Source organism: Callospermophilus lateralis, chromosome 8 (genome assembly GCF_048772815.1).
Source record: "Callospermophilus lateralis isolate mCalLat2 chromosome 8, mCalLat2.hap1, whole genome shotgun sequence".
In the NCBI taxonomy this organism is placed as follows: domain Eukaryota; kingdom Metazoa; phylum Chordata; class Mammalia; order Rodentia; family Sciuridae; genus Callospermophilus; species Callospermophilus lateralis.
Genome location: NC_135312.1, coordinates 17,244,744 through 17,263,614, shown reverse-complemented (window position 1 = coordinate 17,263,614; position 18,871 = coordinate 17,244,744).

Here is an 18,871-nt window from a genome sequence, read left to right as displayed (position 1 = left end):
TGTCCTCTATTCTGTACCATTGGTCCACCCGCCTGTTTTGGTACCAGTACCATGCTGTTTTTGTTACTATTGCTCTGTAGTATAGTTTGAAGTCTGGTATAGCTATACCGCCTGATTCACACTTCCTGCTTAGCATTGTTTTTGCTATTCTGGGTCTTTTATTTTTCCATATGAATTTCATGATTGCTTTCTCTATTTCTACAAGAAATGCCGTTGGGATTTTGATTGGCATTGCATTAAACCTATAGAGAACTTTTGGTAATATCGCCATTTTGATGATGTTACTTCTACCTATCCATGAACAGGGTATATTTTTCCATCTTCTAAGATCTTCTTCTATTTCTCTCTTTAGGGTTCTGTAGTTTTCATTGTATAAGTCTTTCACCTCTTTTGTTAGGTTGATTCCCAAGTATTTTATTTTTTTTGAGTATATTGTGAATGGGGTGGTTGTCCTCATTTCCATTTCAGAGGATTTGTCGCTGATATACAGGAATGCCTTTGATTTATGCGTGTTGATTTTATAGCCTGCCACTTTGCTGAATTCATTTATTAGCTCTAATAGTTTCTTTGTAGACCCTTTTGGGTCTGCTAGGTATAGAATCATGTCATCTGCAAATAGTGATAATTTGAGTTCTTCTTTTCCTATTTTTATGCCTTTAATTTCTTTCGTCTGTCTAATTGCTCTGGCCAGTGATTCGAGAACTATGTTGAACAGAAGTGGTGAGAGAGGGCATCCCTGTCTTGTTCCAGATTTTAGAGGGAATGCCTTCAGTTTTTCTCCATTCAGAATGATGCTAGCCTGAGGCTTGGCATAGATTGCTTTTACAATATTGAGGTATGTTCCTGTTATCCCTATTTTTTCTAGAGTTTTGAACATAAAGGGATGCTGTACTTTGTCGAATGCTTTTTCCGCATCTATCGAGATGATCATATGGTTCTTATTTTTAAGCCTATTGATGTGTTGAATAACATTTATTGATTTCCGTATATTGAACCAGCCTTGCATCCCAGGGATAAATCCTACCTGATCATGGTGCACAATTTTTTTGATATGTTTTTGTATCCGGTTCGCCAGAAGTTTATTGAGGATTTTTGCATCTAGGTTCATTAGAGATATTGGTCTGTAGTTTTCTTTCTTTGTAGTGTCTTTGTCTGGTTTAGGAATCAGGGTGATGTTGGCCTCATAGAATGAATTTGGTAGTTCTCCCTCTTTTTCTATTTCCTGAAATAGCTTGAAAAGTATTGGTATTAGTTCCTCTTTAAAGGTTTTGTAAAACTCTGCTGTATACCCATCCGGTCCTGGGCTTTTCTTAGTTGGTAGTCTTTTGATGGTATCTTCTATTTCCTCAATTGATATTGGTCTGTTTAGGTTGTCAATATCCTCCTGACTCAATCTGGGCAAATCATATGACTTAAGAAATTTATCGATGCCTTCACTATCTTCTATTTTATTGGAGTATAAGGATTCAAAATAGTTTCTGATAATCTTCTGTATTTCTGAAGTGTCTGTTGTGATATTGCCTTTTTCATCCCGTATGCTGGTAATTTGAGTTCTCTCTCTTCTTCTCTTCGTTAGCGTGGCTAAGGGTCTGTCGATTTTATTTATTTTTTCAAAGAACCAACTTTTAGTTTTGTCAATTTTTTCAATTGTTTCTTTCATTTCGATTTCATTAATTTCAGCTCTGATTTTAATTATTTCTTGTCTTCTACTTCTTTTGCTGTTGTTTTGCTCTTCTTTTTCTAGGATTCTGAGTTGAAGTATTAGATCATTTATTTGTTGGTTTTTTCTTTTTCTAAGGAATGAACTCCAAGCAATAAATTTTCCCCTTAGAACTGCTTTCAATGTGTCCCATAGATTCCGATATGTTGTGTCTGTGTTTTCATTTATCTCTAAGAATTTTTTAATTTCCTCCTTGATGTCTTCTATAACCCATTGATCATTCAGTAACCTATTGTTCATTCTCCAGGTGATGCATGATTTTTCCTTACTTCTTTTATCGTTAATTTTCAATTTCATTCCATTATGGTCAGATAAGATGCATGGTATTATCTCTACTCCTTTATATTGTCTAAGAGTTGCCCTGTGACATAATATATGATCTATTTTTGAGAAGGATCCATGTGCTGCTGAGAAAAAAGTGTAACTGCTTGATGTTGGGTGGTATATTCTATATATGTCAATTAAGTCTAGGTTATTAATTGTGTTAATGAGCTCTACATTTTCCTTATTCAACTTTTGTTTGGAAGATCTGTCCAGTGGTGAGAGAGGTGTGTTGAAGTCTCCCATGATTATTGTATGGTGGTCTATTAGACTCTTGAACTTGAGAAGAGTTTGTTTGATGAACATAGCTGCACCATTGTTTGGGGCATATATATTTATGATTGTTATGTCTTGTTGGTGTATGGTTCCCTTAAGAAGTATGTAGTGTCCCTCTTCATCCCTTTTGATTAACTTTGGCTTGAAATCTATTTTATTTGATATGAGTATGGACACTCCTGCTTGTTTCCGAAGTCCATATGAGTGATATGATTTTTCCCAACCTTTCACCTTCAGTCTATGTATGTCTTTTCCTATCAAATGCGTCTCCTGAAGGCAGCATATTGTTGGGTCTTGTTTTGTGATCCATTCTACTAGCCTGTGTCTCTTAATTGGTGAGTTTAAGCCATTAACATTTAGGGTTATTATTGAGATATGGGTTGTTCTTCCAGCCATATTTGTTTATTTATGTTACTAAACATGGTTTGTTTTCCTCTTTGATTATTCCCCCCCCTTTACTGTACTACCTCCCGCTGTTGGTTTTCATTGATATTTTCCATTTCCTCTTCCTGTAATATTTTGCCAAGGATGTTTTGAAGAGATGGTTTTCTAGCTGCAAATTCTTTTAACTTTTGTTTATCATGGAAGGTTTTAATTTCATCTTCCATCCTGAAGCTTAATTTCGCGGGATACACAATTCTTGGTTGGAACCCCTTTTCTTTCAGTGTTTGAAATATGTTATTCCAGGATCTTCTAGCTTTGAGAGTCTGTGTTGAAAGATCAGCTGTTATCCTGATTGGTTTACCCCTAAATGTAATCTGCTTCCTTTCTCTTGTAGCTTTTAAAATTCTCTCCTTATTCTGTATGTTGGGCATCTTCATTATAATGTGTCTAGGTGTGGATCTCTTATGATTTTGCACATTCGGCGTCCTGTAGGCTTCTAGGATTTGGGATTCTGTCTCATTCTTCAAGTCTTGGAAGTTTTCTCGTATTATTTCGTTGAATAGATTGCTCATTCCTTTGGTATGGACCTCAGTACCTTCCTGTATCCCAATGACTCTTAAGTTTGGTCTCTTTATGTTATCCCATATTTCTTGAATGTTCTGCTCATGGTTTCTTAACAGCTTTGCTGAGCTGTCTATGTTCTTCTCCAGTTGAAATACTTTGTCTTCATTGTCTGATGTTCTATCTTCTAAGTATTCTACTCTGCTGGTAGTATTCTCAATTGAGTTTTTAAGTTGGTTTATTGTTTCCTGCATTTCCAGGATTTCTGTTTGTTTGTTTTTTATAACCTCTATCTCCCTGTATAATTGATCTTTTACTTCTTGGATTTGTTTATGTAATTGATTGTCAAAGTGGTCGAAGTGGTCTTTCATTGACTGATTTTGCTGTCTAATGTCTTCCTTGAGACTCCAGATCATCTGAAGCATGTATATCCTGAATTCTTTATCTGACATTCCATCTGCTGCAGAAATTACCTCTTCTAAAGTTGAGTTGACCTGCATTGCTTGTGGTCCTTTCTTTCCTTGTCTTTTCATATTGATCGCGTTTCTTTCTGCTTGGTGAAACTGTTGTGTTATTGATTTTTCCCCCTATATATTTATATTGCTCTTGTATAGCTGCAAAGTCTCCCTCGCAGGCTTTGGCGGTGGTTCTTCCCCTCCTCCAATTGAGGCAATGTGCCTACCACGCCGGGAGGCCGCTGTGCCTGTACTTTCGATGGGCCTGTTCTTTCGGTGGTCACAGGTCCGTCTACCTTGCAGGCGTGAGCAGTGGCTTTGCCCCTCTGCTGGCCACTAGGCCTGTTCTGTCTGTTGGTTGCAGGTCTGTCTACCTAAAAGGCGCTGGTGGCGGCTCTGCCCCTCCCCCAACTGGGGCGATGTATCTGGCGGGCCACTGGGCCTGTTTTGTCAGTGGTCACGGTTCCGCCTACCTTGCACGTGCGTGGAGCAGCTGTGTCCCTCCGAGAGTTGCTGGGCCTAACCTGCCAATGGGTGTCAAGTGCACCTACCTTGCAGGCCCGGGGGTAGCTCTGCCGCTCCGCGGGTTGCTGGGCCTGATATGCTGGTGAGACGCAGGTTTGCCTACCTTGCAGGCGCCTGGCGGCTCTGCCCCTCCCCCAACCGGGGCGGGGCGATGTGTCTGGCCGTCCTCTGAGCCTGTTCTGTTGGTGGTCAGGGTACTGCCTACCTAGCAGGCTCGTGGGGCAGCTGTGCCCCTCCGCAGTTTGTTGGGCCTGACCTGCTGGTGTGTGGCAAGTGCGCCTTCCTTGCAGGCCCGGGGGTGGCTCTGCCGCTCCGTGGTTGCTGGGCCTGATCTGTTGGTGAGTCGCAGGTCTGTGTAACTTGCAGGCGCCCGGCGGCTCTGCCCCTCCCCCAACTGGGGCGGGGCGATGTGTCTGGCCGGCCTCTGGGCCTGTTCTGTTGGTAGTCAGAGTTCTGCCTACCTAGCAGGCTCGTGGGGCAGCTGTGCCCCTCCGCAATTTGTTGGGCCTGACCTGCCAGTGGGTGGCAAGTGCCCCTACCTTGCAGGCCCGGGGTGGCTCTGCCGCTCCGCGGTTGCTGGGTCTGATCAGCTGGTGATTCGCAGGTCTGCGTAACTTGCAGGCGCCCGGCGGCTCTGCCCCTCCCCCAACCTGAGCGATGTGTCTGGCAGTCCACTGGACCTGTTTTGTCGGTGGTCACAGTTCTGCCTGCCTTGCACACACGTGGAGCAGCTGTTTCATTAGTGCCTGGGCACACTCTCCTTGTTTGCCTCCCTCAGGCCCTTAGTTTGTAGAGCTTGGGGCTGAGCACCCCCAGCAAACTTGCTTACCTTCTGGTAGCCACGCCCCCATATCTGATGCAAGAGACCTCAGTTGTCAGCACCGGTGGGAGCTGTAGCCGTGAGTCCCATGCCAAGGCGAGTCGGTGCAAGAGACCTCAGTTGTCAGCACTGGTGGGAGCGGTAGCTGGGAGTCCCTGGAAGCTGTTCTTATCTCTCTCAGAAGTTGCCATGTGACCACTTCCAAAACATGACAGATCACCTTGACAGGGCCAAAAGGAACAGGCTTCTCGTCATGTGCTCCTGACATTTTTTAAGAACAGACCTCATTCAGACAGGTAGGATGAGGGTAATATCCCCTTTGAGTAGCTCAAAATCAGCTGACTAAAATTCACAATTAAATCTGAAAAATATCTTCATCTTTGCCTGATCACAAGAGTGATTTACCACTGCCTTCACAAGGGGGTAAGTCATAGGGACCATCTTGATAGCTAGCCTATCATATTTGGAGATATATTAACCCATTAGGTTAGTTTTTAAGCTTATAATTTATCCTCAGATTTATTGACCAAAATAATGACAATTGATTGTTAGCCTAAGATGCCACTGGGGTGAGCCAAACTCACATGGGCATGTTTCACCTTCTCTTCCATCAAATAAACTGGATTTACTCACACAAGTACAATGAGCTATTAGGTTCTCTTGGGGCTTCTTGGTGCTGGATGGTCTCACTCACATTTCCAGGGGTTGTTTGGAAAAATAAGTGAAGGTCAGTCACCTTTATTCAGAACCTAGAAGGCAATTTCAGGCTTCTGCACAAGGTAGAATGGAATTCACAAGGAATAGAAAGCGCATTTCAACCATTGGCTCATATGTTGTTTGCTAACATCCTTTTGGTCAAAGCAAGTCACATGTCCAAGCCAAGATTCTAGTGGAGACACACATTTGAATGCTAAGAGTTGAAAAATATTGTAGGTATTTTTTTTAAATCTGCCATAACCTTAGAAATCTGAACTCAAACAAGGCATGAGGAAGGCCACTAAGTAAAACAGTGTATTAACATAAATGCAAAATCATATTGCTAAATCACGACACATTCATATATTTGACTTCTGCAAAGCAGATAAAGATTCTATAATTTATCTGAAAAATTCTCTTTGTTAATCTTTTAAAATTAGAACATGACTTTTGAGCTTCGTATTTTTCTGTATTTCTCTCAGTTTTTATCTTTCTTCTGGTTTCTTTTTAAAGCAACTTTTCCCCTTGAAAATACTGTATTGAAAGATATGAATCACTATTTCTCTATTACCTCATGAAAGATTTTGTAACTACATGCACCCCTCTGACCCCTTCTCATTTCAGCTTCATTAAAAACTAGGATGTACAATTAGAATATGTAATTTGACTCAATTATGTTTAAAAAACCAGTCAGACTTGGACTTCATCTCTAAGGACATTTGAAGCCCTCAGCATTCAAAGAAAATTACAAATGACTCAGCAAATTTGATGGTAAAGCCGGCTCCTTTCTCTTTCTCATCAAAGACAACAGGAAAAAAAAAATGGGAACCAAGAAGAAGAAAAATTAAGAGGTGAAGCGAATATAATAATATTGTTTGATTTGGCTTCCTTTTGCTAATAAAAAGAAAGCAAAACCTCAAGGAGAGTTTCTAAGGAAGAAGAAGGACAAAGGGAATTGCTGATTCGACATAAATAAAGGCAATATATCATGGATAATAATGATGATAATAATAATAATAATAAATTTTAAGATGAAAACATTAGCATGAAAAAGGGTGGAGCAAAAGTGAGAGAAAAGGGGCTGAGCAAAAATCTCTGTCACAAAAGCACATACCTAACCTGTATGTGGATAAGACATTCAAATTTATGCCTCATGATTATAGTTTGGCTTCCAAGGAGCCAAGTAGCCATGGACATTAGAGCTATGGACATTATAGACATAGACGTTATGGACATTGTGCCTTTTCTCAATTTCCCTTAGGACTACCACCAGAATGACATCATTAAACACAAGTCTGTCAGCATCACTTACCTGCCTTAAAGCAAAAACCAAAGCACAGATTGTTCCTCATTATCCAAAGGATAAAGCCCAAACTCCCCAGCCTTTCAAGCTTTCTTGTCATAACCTAATGGATACAAAAGTAACTTGCACAACTGTGCCTCAGTAGTGAGGAAGTTATTTAATCCATCTGTGTTTTTGCTTTGCTCTCCCCACTTCTACTGAGAGGATTCATTATTGTAGTCTTGGCCAATTTCCCAGGGAACAAGAGGGTTCTTTTTTCCCCCCTTCTTTCATTGTGTTCCAGAAGCCCTAGTTTATTACTTAGGTGGCATTTATTCCTCAGTGCAGCAAATATTTGCTTATTAATCTGTCTTCCTCATTAGATTGTGAATGACTCCAGGACAGAGACTGTGAATGATTCACTGCTATACTTTAGCATCGTGCCTAGGACTTAGCAGGTGCTCATTTTTGTAGGAATGAATGAATCACTCGATTGGCAGATAAATCAATGGAAGTTTGAGTGAGGTTTAAAGGAATCAGAGCCCAACTCCTCTAGCCTTCAAGACTGTGGATTATCAATGGTCTATGGGCTATCTTAGTGGTTTGTTTGTTTTGCTTTTTTTTTTTTTTTGTATTGCCATTTTTTTCCCTATTTTAAGTGATAGAGGATATCTCTGAGTTGACCTAGGCTGGTGCTGTTCCTCTGGAGACCCTCTAACAGTATTTTTGGGCCACACGTTGGCTTTAGATATTACCTATGCCCTCTGGATTGCCTGGGGGTAAATCTGGTTTAGACCTATTGTTCTGTTGTTATTAGCTGTACCCTTTTTCACTGTCACAGATGTTCTTGTTTGGATGAAGAATTATACAAGTATACTGAAACTGCAGTCACCTCCTAGATTTATACGTTTAATCCATGAGACTATTTAGAAGACATAGTGTAGAAGGAATTTGGGACCACAGATCAAGAGATTTGGATTCTCACTGGAGCCCTGCCACCAACTTGATGCAGTATGTTTTGGAATCCACTTAATACTTAATTTACTTCAGCTTCATTTTATAGAAAATGAGATAGGGGAGGGAGGGAAACATCATAATAAAAATGTTTCAGGTAAAAAAAAAATTTAAAGTGCACTCTTGATTATACACGGCTAGTGAAAAGAAACAGTATAGAGAAAATGAACATCCCTAGATCTTATTATATTCATTACTTTTTATACTCTCCCCTTAGTAAACTTTTTTACAAGAGTTGCAAGCAAATAAAATGTTGACTGGTTTGACTATCATATCTTTTCTGCCTAGTAGAGGTACAAATGAGTAATAAAATAGTTACCTGGATGGTAACAGAAGATAGTAAAAATGTAGAGAATCAAAGCAATCCAGAAATGGGATAAGAAGACACAGAATAACCTAGTAGATTGCAGACAATATTGTCTTTTTTCAGGAGACAAGGAGAAGGAAAGTGATATATAAATACTATCTCTTAAGGACCCTGAAAATGGACTAGATCCATGAAAACCAGCAGGTGGAGTACTAGGTCTCCCAGAGGTTTACGATTGTCCAAATTCACAGTGTAAGACAAAGTCCACAGCTTGAAGACCCCAGGTCTTCCCTTTGCTCCTCTCTTCTCTGTAATACACCTCATAGAAACCTACAGTAAGGAGCATGGATTTACATTAATTTCGAATGGGAATAATGGCTATGTGAGCTCCATGCTGTCATGTAGGTCATCTCACCACATAAATATCACTACCCTATGTAAGACCTACCCGTGGTGTGTTTACCATTGCTCATGGGAGATTACTTGAACACTCTACTTGGAATGTACTATGGAAACAAATGCCTCCACTTTCCAGTAATTTTGCTCTCTACAGCTCATCATTCATCATGTTATCAGCATGTGTCCTTAAATAAAGTCCCATCAATAACTGACCACTACCCAAGTGGTGACAGCCTTATGCCCATTCAGAACTTGATGAAAGCCCTTGACCCTATTTACAATAGAAGGTCATCACTTTCTTCTGCTCATCCATTGGAGCTTGATTTTGATGTCACCGTCGGCTCCTTCCTTCTCTTCTTCCTCAATTTTCCCCCACGTATCACCTTGTTCAAACATAGAAGAGGTTGGGTAGTTTTGTCATTTGCTAAAACCTGGCTAGTACTTTATGCATATTTTTACTGTCACGCTTATCACCATATATTGTTGAACTGTTAAAAACGGGAATTATGGAATCAAAAAGGTCTAGATTTGAGATTTGCCATAAGCCACATATCTATGAACATTAAAAAAAATCTGTTAGTCTTTGTTTATTCACTCAAAACCAAATGAAAACAAATCTTAAACAAACACGCAAAAACAAAGCCATAAAAATAATGCCCATCTTGTAAGACTGTTTTGAGAATCAAATGAAATAATGCATGGAAATCATTTGCCTCAATGCCTAGAAGATAAAATCCTGGCTATATGGGTAGTTTTTTCACTTAAGTGCAATAAAATTTGCTGTTATTCATTTTTGGGTCTGTAGTACATTTTGCGACACCTGAACCATTTATTTACCCACATGGTTTCCTTTTCCTACTCTGTAACCGTAATCTAGAAGAGCTCATCAGATAGTCTGATTATTTTAAGATCAACATCCCAAGAGAGACACATGAGTATCTTCATGGCTTGGTCTGAAGAAGAAAATAGACCTGACCATCTAAGACCCAAGAGAGATAGATAGCAGCGGGTGGGGATGGGTGTATCACAGGCCAACCAACTTCTTGGAAGGAAAACAATCTTTTCTTAAAAGGGAAAGTTTCAATAACTTCCACAGGAAAAAATCTCTTGAGATTTTTTTTTTCCTTTCTAATCATGGAGAGGTCATTCCTATCCAGCATTCTGTCATGTCACTTTGTGCTTCCATTGTTCTCTGCCACATGACCTTGTTCAGATTTCTTGAGAGAAATTAGACCAGAGTCACTAGTTATTCCAGAGTTGATTTAAAATGACATTTCAGAATTATGGACAGCAGGTCATATCTATTCTCCATATCCTGCCCCCACTCTACCCAAAGACCTTTCTTTATGCTATACCTCTTGCAGAGCCTGACCTTGCCCCCTCAACACTGTGAAGGATTCCATATGAGTAAAAGACCATATGGACGATTTCCTGTACCACCATCTCACTTCTAATGTGGGAGATGAGAAAAAGAGAAACTCAGGTCCGGAATTTTTGGAATAGGAGAACCCTCAGGTCTGAGCCAGAAATAATGATAGAATAAGACCACAGGGCATCAATGATCATAGCTAAAGGGACCAACAGATTAAACCTCTGAAATTTAAGAATATACCAGTTCAACTTGGAACTACTTAAAATCTTAATCTTATATGATTGATATTTTCTTTTTTTTTGTTTCCCCAAATTCCCAAGAAACATATTAAACACTTCCTAAAGTATGAGTAAGTATGATCATCCTTAAAGGAAATACATGGAACAGGGTTCAAAAATGAGATGCTGGGCCTCATTCTGTCATTATGGTGTTTATCTCTCGAAGCCTCTGTTTATTCATCTTTGTTGTGAAGTGTTAGTCAAAATAGTACCTAATTAAAGTGCACATATGTCTACAAAATAAAATTAATAAGTACATTCTGAAATAGTTATGTCCTTGAATGGAACTCATTCACATTTGGAATCATATTAACAAAATCAGGACTAACATTTTTTTTGTAGATTTTGAAGGCATTAAAATGTATTAATCCCATGCAATCATTTTAACTCACCTATTCTTCTAACATTTAAATTATCAAAAACTGAGTATGTTGAATTTCAATTTCCAATAAGCAAACATTTGACCATGAAAAGTGATAGCCTAGAATTATCTTCTCCAAAAGTAATGAACAAGTATGTACAATGAGAACATTAACTGTGTACCTGACATGGACTACCATGGTGGTTACAATCCCTCAAAATGCTTCCTACTGACAGACATCATATGAACTCTAATATAAAACAAATCATTGCCAGAATTTTCATCCAGATGGTCAGCAATCACGAGCTCCTTGCTAAGCAGCTCTTGCAGGGGTGCCAAAGCAGTTGTATGCTCCTTGTGATCCTTCTGGATGTCAGCCAGGTCGTGACCCATGTGACTTGTATCCTGGGGACAAACACCAGCACAAATGGTCAAAGAACGGTCATTGAGCTGCCACACCACATGACCAGAAAATATTCCTTGAACTGAAGGAGGGTGGCAGAGTTTCAGATTCAAATGAGTTAGTGAAAAGTTACTTCCTTAGCTGGATTGTTAAAGGATTTTATAGCATGTTTTTCTGGCACCATGATGTGACTGACAAGTAGTTATTACTTCTACAGAAATCTATAGGAATAGATAGCTTCATCTGGCTTTATGAAACCAAGTAATCTTGTTTGTACCACAACTTTAAGAATCTTAGTGTTCTAGATCATCTAAAAATTTATCTTGTTTTGCATCATGACAGTCCTTTGGGATAATTTTGTAATATATACCTAACTGTGAGTAAGGTCTGGAAAACTTCATTCTTGATATTGCCCCTAGTTGAAGAGGAATGAAAACCACCAAATAATTCCCCCAAAACTGTCAGCTCTGTGAGGTGCAGTGGAGAATATGAGAAAAGGAAATGTGTGTGGTCTTGTTTTTCTACTGTTGTATGACAGTTGTATTATCTTTCTTCAACCTTAGTAACATGAGTTAAGAAAACCAGTATGAGTCTTCAGTTGCCCTGACATCTATGACTCATAAAAATGATAACAGGCATGACTATGGAAGTGATTTCAGGGTTTTGAAACTTGTGTAGATGGTATATCATCTGTCATGATACCTGAAGAGTCTTCTTCAAACTTCTGAGCTATTGGATGGTAGGAAGTTGAAGGAAGATGAGGGTGTATACATGGTTTTCTTTTTAATTTACACAACATTTTAGTAAGATTAATCATGTTTATTTCTGATGACAAATGAAATCTTCATTGTAAAAACAATTAAAATGATAAATTATAAAAATAAACAAAAATTAGGAACTATGAAAGCAGAAATGAAAACTGCTGAAATTTTTGTAATGGAGAGATCTAGTTTCCTTTCTGTCCTAACACACACACACACATACACATATACTAGTTTCTGTCTCCAAAAAAAATTGAGATATATCTTCACTGCTTTTAATCTGATTTTATCATTTGAAATTCACCTTGAATATAGTCTATGCTGTTAAATATATTTCAGCAATATGAATTCTTATGGATAAGCCATAATTTATGTACTCAATTCTCCTTTAATTAGAAAGTTAGTTTGTTCCCAATTTTTACCACTACAAATAATGCTGAAATAAACTTTCTAAAAGAAAAACCCTTTTGCAAATATCTCATTACTTTTTTATGTTAATGTCCAAAAGTGAAATTACCAGGCCCAATGCCAAAAATGATTTTTTAAGGACTTTAGTACGTGAATATGTTAGAAGAGTCTGAGAATATATTTAATATTGGAGTGATAGAATAGAGGACTTTTAGAGATACTTTACAGAGACCATAGAAAAGATCTGATTCCTCTTTCCTGACGAAAACAAGCAAACAAACAAATAAAAAACAAAAACAAAAAAACACTCCAGTGGGAATAAACAATTTTCCCAGCAAGAATTTTTAGAGTTTGAGGTTAGAGTCAAGGTCTAAATCTCAATTCTTGTCTTTTGCCTTCCCTCTGATAAAGAATTCTCTTTTTATTATCTTATATTAAGTGGTAATTGGGGAAGTCCACAAGAAACATAAGCATTGGCTCTGTGGCTCCAAGGAGAGAACAGTGGGGGGCAGTCAGTGTGCTGTAGCTCTGTACCGGGCTCAGCACTCCTCTCTGCTTTCTGAAGACAGAGCTAGTGGAGTGAGACAGTGCTTTCCTCCCCTTGAAGCTATCTTATCAGTTTCTGCTCCTGATCCCCTGTGGATGCAGGGAATCGTTAGCATAAGCCCTCCCATAAACAACTCAGTCAGCTGAAGTGCCAAAATTAAGCTTCTTAATTTAGCACTTTGATTTGAAAGCCTTCTTCTCTCTCAGTTCCAAGTCAGGTATTTATAAAAGTTTTCACTTATCTGACGGAGGCCAGCTTCCTCCAAATAACTTCCTCCACCCTCTGGGAAGCACTTACTCAGGAGCCTGACTCCCAGAGCAATGAAGAAAATCATCCAGGGGACAGAGGCTGCAGGGATTGCCTAAAATAGAAGGACTCCAACTCAGAGGACCCTGATTTCATCGTAGGACTACAGCCACTAATGCCATCAACAACTCATGGTTATTGAATACGTGCTATGGTATGTCTGGCAGTTTCTGGGGGTCTGAAACAAGATGATTTAAATTGGAAATTCACAAATGTTGCCCACTCACAGCTTCTGGGTAAATCAGCCAAGTGAAGTTAGAGCTAAAAGAGACAGTAATCTATTCCAATTAAAAAAAAAAAAAAAAAAAACCAGTGTATTGGGCATATAAGTTCTGTTTCTTTCATATTGTACCCTTTTAGGAGATATTTAATACAAGTACTTCAAGGCTTCTGTATTCAATTACAAAACAAAGAATCAACTATTTTCACTATGTACATGCTAAGGCTCTTGGTGCAGTCTTGTCTTTCGAACTCTAGGCTGTGAATCTAAAGCATTGCCCTGGTGTCAGGATTAACCACTTCACACCCATGAGTGGATAACAGGAATGACAAGTTGAACCTGCTACTGAAGTTGCTGCTGGTCTTTGAATCCAATCATTTTGTTGAATTCACAAGGTTTTCTTAATGGGAAAAAAAAGAAAAGATCAGAGTGGTCAAATATGTGAAAATGATAAAGTACTCTTTCTGTATGAGATTAATACTCTGAACAAAATCAGTGTAAAAGAATAGCATGTTTAATGATAATTGAGTAACACACCTATTGTCATTTATCAAGTTCATCTTATAAGGATCAAACATAGCAATGAGCTGGGAAAGTCATAGTTGGCTAGCCATAGCAGGAAGCATGTAGAGAAAAAACATGACACAGCTCATCTAAGGGAACACATAGACATGTCATGGGGTCAGAGAAAGCCCTTGGAATTGGCGGTCAAGAAAGGTAATCTGCATTCAGCATTCAGTTCAGCCACTTCCTGCTAGACTTGAGCAAGTCACTCCCTTGTGTGAGCTTTTCTTCCTTCTCTCTGTGAAACAAGGGCACCAGAGAAGAAGGTTGCCAGGGTTCCCGTGCTCTTGGGTTTAAGGATTCCACTGGTGCTTACAACAGGGCGAAGAAAGAAAGCAAAGATGCCATTCTCACATTTAGGAATAAACAGTAGGCCAACCATGAGTTTCCCAGAAGTGGGGAAGACAGATTTGATTAAAGACACTATGCAACATTGAAGACAAAGTGACTGTGCCTCTGCAGATTACTGAGTGACAGGCTCCACGGGTGGCCCTGCTGGCCCCGAGAAGACAAACTGTATTTGCAGTCAGCATGGAACAGACTGCAGGTCAGAAATGAGCCCCTTTAGCCACACTTGAATGATTGGATAGCAGTCTTGTCAGATGTGTCTGTATTCAGTGCCGAGAACGGTGATAGGCATATGCTAGCCATCTTCCCATCCTTTAAATTCTAGACATTCAGGAGAAATGTCTGTAGCTCAAGGATTTAGAAGTCAGTTGCAGGATATACTCAGATTATGCTAGGCAAATGCAAATTTCTACCACTGGAATGTTAAAGCATACCCCTGGCCCTTCCTTGCCCCTACCACTTTGTACTTCTGAGCAAGCAATTTAAAGCTTCTTTCTCAGGCTCATTCCTGAAATTCTTGCTGATGGATTTTGATATCCTGGCCTTGTACCCTTGGCATTGATAACAAATATAAATTCTATTCTCTTTAATATAAGTCTGATGAGCCCCTAATTATCTTCTCTTAGTTGGAAATCTCTGTCTTTCTATATCCCCCCAGCCAGCACAAATTTATATGGAGGAAAAACTGTTGGGAATTTAACAGATAGATTCTATTCCTAAACTAGCACAGGCAAAAACTTAGGAATGAAGAAAAAAATGAAAGTTACAGTAAAATATGAATTAATGCAACTTTATAAATAGGAGTAGATATATGGAAATGCAATTAATTTTCCAAAATTATAGAATTGTGGATTTGACAGGAACTTAAGAATTATCATATCCATATCCCTCAGTTAAGAATCAAGAAACCTGGGACTCAGGATGGTATAATTACTTTTTCAAGGTCAACCAGATATTATGTGGTAAAACCAGAATTCAGAGCCCAGGTCTCTCTAATAACTTAATTATTCCATTTGGAATTAGAAAATTATGAAATAAATCCCATTGCTTTACTTACGCAAAGATCAAAAAAAATTTTAAATGCTTTTAGAGAAAATTCATAGAAGTAATATTTTCAGGAAGATAAGTATCATTCCCCATTAATGTTAGGAAAGTGGACTTTAAAAACTGAATGCTATGTTCCTTAAAGAATATTCTTTTTTTTCCCATTGGAATTCTATAATGAGAAGTTCACATAATTAAAACTTCTCTGGCAGGTATCATAAAAAGCCATCTGCTACCTAAAACTATGAACCAGGACCCTGAATATTTTCCTCCCTGGAGAGCCCAAAAGACTGTAAGAAGCATAGGAGAGAAACAGCCCAAGGATTAGAATACAACAGGGCTCAAAATAATGAGAATAGACACCACAAAAGGAATTCTATAAAAAAATGTTCAGATCGGGTAAGTGCAGCCTGGCTCGTCATTTCACAGATGTGCTGCGATTTATTCCAGAGATTTGGAAAGAGAATGTGGATGGATCACTACAAATCCATCACCACAGCTGGAAAACCAATGTCAAGTTCTCACCCAACAGAATGCAATGTGTAATCATCACTCACATATATCTCCCAGATATATGTACACATACCCATAACAAAACGAACGCCGCAGACGAGTATATATACCTGGTGTCAGAAGAATGATACAAAGGAGAAAAAGACAAGAAAAGGAGGGGGATAAAGAAAAACAACATTTGGGTAGGATGTTCTATGAGCCAGGCTGTTGTGTGTAATTAAATTTAAATTTCTTAAGAAGCAGGTGAAGCAGATAGTAATATTCTCACTTTGCCAATAAAACATCTGAAATTCAGAAAGATTAAATAACCTGCCCTATGTCATAAAATATAGTAAGTGATAAGAATCAGAATTCAAACCCATATACATCTGACTTGAAGACAAGAGATTCCTGTGAACTTGGATAGTTAAGAAAATCTTCATGCAATTTGACCACAGCCTGGTGGGAAAAAAAAAAAAAAAAAAAGCTAGCAGTCATTCTAGAAGAATGAGCATGGGATCAAGTATGGAAAAAGATGATAGATAGATAGATAGATAGATAGATAGATAGATAGATAGATAGATAGATCATAGATAAAAGAAAAGCATTGGCTAAGAAATATTGCTGGTTAAAATTAAATTTATAATAGATAGCTTAAGCACCCACCTCAATTAATTTTCTGTTTGAAAAAGTGTTACTGTAAGAAAAAAGCAGATGGAAAAATTAGTGATTTCTAATGCCTCTGTTAAAATAATGTTATGGAATATGGAAGAAGACTAACCTAAGGTAGCTACTGTCATCCTGACCTCCTGGAATTCATGTCTCTGTATATCTTTGTGGCCTGAATGTAAAACTGTGACTTGACTCTAACTAGTGTAATACGGCCAAAATACTTATTGATATTTTTCCATGCTGAAAAATCTCGAAGAGCTTCAGTTATTAAGGAATCTCCTGCTCAGCGCTATGTGTTGTTTCTGGTTGCATTTCTAATAATGATGACTCTAAATGGCATAAATGAGTTAGCAATTTGTTCTGCTGTTATTAACACATGTGGCTTTCATTGGAGACAGCTTCCAAAAACAATTCCTCTCAGGAGCCTCATTTGATTATAAGTTCTTCCAACCTGTATTTCTTTGGCCCCTCAAATAGATCCATGTGCTTGCAACCATGACCCTTTTGGCAGTATCATTAGGAAAAAGATCATATAAGATCCCCTGATGAACCAAGGTGACCTTGTTTATTGTCTGTACTGGAACACTCTGAAGAGTGAAAGGCACTATTAAGAATTAAACTGCTGGGCATGGTGGTGCACACCTGTAATCCCAGTGGTTTGGGAGGCTGAGGCAGGAGGGCCACAAGTTCAAAGCCAGCCTCAGTAGTATAGTGAGTCCTAAGCAACTTGGCAAGGCACTATCTCTAAATACATACATACATACATACATACATACATACATAGAACCCAGTGGTTAAGTCCCCTTGGGTTCAATCCACAACACACACACACACACACACACACACACACACACACACACATCAAGCTGGATTGTTTGAGATAATGCATGCCAATCCTATGCACAACCATCCTAGGTAATCTTCACTAATAAAAGTACTTTGAACAAACTAGCCTAAACTGAATTTTTATAAAATGAGAACTCCAACATACTTATTATATAACAATAAGAACATCGTACTTATTATGTAACATTATGAGGCATAGATCCACCATGCCTACATTATTGATAAGCTCCTGGCAAGACTATTTATTACTAGTCAATTGATCCTCAACATGGAAAAAAATGCCTGAAATATATTTGGCACCATTCAACAGATATTTAATTGAATAAATAAAGATATAATTAAGCTTCCTCTCCTTAAATAATGTTGGTACTCTGCTCCACAATGTAATTACTAGTATTCATTGACTGAAATGACTAAAATAAAAAGATTTACTGTACCAAATGCTGGTGATGGTGCAAAACAACTGGAATACTCACACATTAATGGTCCAAATGGTATGGATAACAGTCGCCATTTTTATATGCTAAACCACACTTTTCATGCTACCCAGCAATGCCACTCACCCAAGAGAAATAAAACATGTCTACATAAGGATTTGTACACAAAACATCATAGCAGCCTCACAATAGTGGAACACAAGAAACAGTCAAAATCCATCAGCAACTGAAAGCATCAGCAAATTGTGATATAATCATACCATGAGATGTTGCTCAGTATTAAAAAGAAACAACTCCTGATACACAGAACATGGATGAATCTCACAGATGTAATTCTGAGCAAAGGAAACCAGACACTACAAACTTAATTTATCTGAAGTTTAAGAGCCGGAAAAGCTAATAATAAGTACATATGAACAAAGGTTGTTCCTGTGTTAGAGCTAGAAGGACTTATTGGAAAGAGACAGTGAACACATTCTGGAAATATGGAAATGTTTTATATTTTGAAAGGGGTGTTAGTTATAAGAGAGGTATTACTTTTTCAAAATTGTACAGTTAATATTTATGCACTTTTATACATGTAAATTTAAACATTGAAAAAACTACAAAACAGCAAAATTAAAGATATTTTATCTTAATAAGAGTTAATTTTAAAACAGGGTTTTGTGTTACCTTTAAGACATTTTGTCATCCCAAGTAAGGAAAAGGACAGCCCCAGGGTGCCACTGTAATTAGAATCATCTCTAGAGTGTTATCCTGGCCACTGTCTTGAGAGGAACTTTGATATAAAGCACATCCAGGTCATAGAAATGTGAATGACCAATTACCTGAAGATGATGCAAAATTCTGAAAGTAACTGGTTATAGTTTTCTAGGAAAAGAGAAAAGGAGAGGAACCACAATATCTATCTTCTGAGATTTGAAGATGTGAAATTTGAAAATACAGATATACTCTGTATACTTCCATGGGATAAAAGTAGCAGACAGGATAAACTTGAATGCCTATGATGTTGTCCTTTGTGACACACTCACACTGTAGAGGAACAATTGGCT